This window comes from Poecilia formosa, unplaced genomic scaffold (assembly GCF_000485575.1).
Source record: "Poecilia formosa unplaced genomic scaffold, Poecilia_formosa-5.1.2 Scaffold616, whole genome shotgun sequence".
Taxonomy (NCBI): domain Eukaryota; kingdom Metazoa; phylum Chordata; class Actinopteri; order Cyprinodontiformes; family Poeciliidae; genus Poecilia; species Poecilia formosa.
The window spans coordinates 16236-17600 of NW_006800555.1; the positions used below are offsets into that span (position 1 = coordinate 16236).

General features: G+C 41.8%; 1 long non-coding RNA gene across 1 annotated transcript in view; it reads right to left on the bottom strand.

The window, feature by feature from the left end:
- Nucleotides 1-294: 294 nt before the first annotated feature.
- LOC107834417 (uncharacterized) overlaps nt 295-1365 on the bottom strand; it is a 3620-nt gene continuing 2549 nt past the window's right edge. Inside the window, exon 2 of the long non-coding RNA XR_001660209.1 lies at nt 295-368. This is a non-coding gene — a long non-coding RNA (uncharacterized LOC107834417). The remainder of the gene's footprint in view (nt 369-1365) is intronic.

Here is a 1365-nt window from a genome sequence, read left to right on the forward strand (position 1 = left end):
TCTCTTTTATACATGAGGCCCCAGACCTCAGTGGAACATGGAAGCTGCTGGAGATTCATAAAGACACAAAGGAAACTATTTAGTTTTTCCTCCAGTTTGTTCTGTTCTCTCTAAGATCACAACTGAAACAAGAACTAAAATGATTTAAAATGATGTTTTGGTCTCCATGAATCAGTTTCTAAGCTGAAATCAAAGTTTAAATCCTGGTTGGTCTCTGCAGAGTCACAGGAATCGGATAGAAACTGGCTTCTTACTCTGATGGTTCTGGTTCAGTACTGAAGCCTGGAGGAATTCCCTTGGACCAGTCACTCCTCATAGAGGGACAGACGGATCCTGCAGGTTCTGCTCTCAGTCTGAGGTTCTGATCTCTGAAGCACAAAATGTTATTCAGATCAATCACTGAGAAACTCTGAGATAAAAACATGAAGAAGATCAGGGGCCTCATGCATAAAAGACTGCGCAGTTTTGACACTAAAACTTGGAGTACAGAAAAATTTAGAAAAGTGCGGCGCACAAAAAATCAAATGCATAAAACCTGCGCACCTTTCCTTTATAAATCCTAATTGGCGGGAAGTAGAGCAGCTGCTGGTTGGCCTGTCGCCTCCATGAATACATATTAATATAAATTAGTATAAATACCCAGAAGTCTGCCACCACGTGATGATCAGTCTGTATTAATCTAAACACTAATAAACCATCAGATCAATCTGATCTCTGATCAATCCTCCCTCTGAATCTCCATCAGAGCCAAAGCTCCTCAGGTAGCTGCTCACCTTGATGCAGCTACTGATACGTGTGATTGCAGACACACCTGATCACCTTAAAAATAATCAAACCTGTTGATTCATTTTAATCAGCAGGTTTGAGTTAATCTGCTGATCCAACATGTTTTATTTTTAGTCAGAATGAAATGACCCCATAGATGCATTCAGACCGATGAGTTACATCTTTATGAGACAAAAACTGAGGAAAAGTATTATTTACATCCTAGTGAGGTTTTCACATCCCTTTGTTTTTGTTTTCTTTATTGTGTGTGTGTGTGTGTGTGTGTGTGTGTGTGTGTGTGTGTGTGTGTGTGCGTTAACCCTATCCCTGGTCCCAGTGTCCCCAGTATATAAACTGGCCCCAGTGTTCCCAGTACATAGACTGGTCCCAGTGTTCCCATTACATAAACTGGTCCCAGTGTTCCCAGTACATAGACTGGTCCCAGTGTTCCCAGTACATAGACTGGTCCCAGTGTTCCCAGTACATAGACTGGTCCCAGTGTTCCCATTACATAAACTGGTCCCAGTGTTCCCAGTATATAAACTGGTCCCTGTGTTTCCAGTATATAAACTGGTCCCAGTGTTCCCAGTATATAAACTG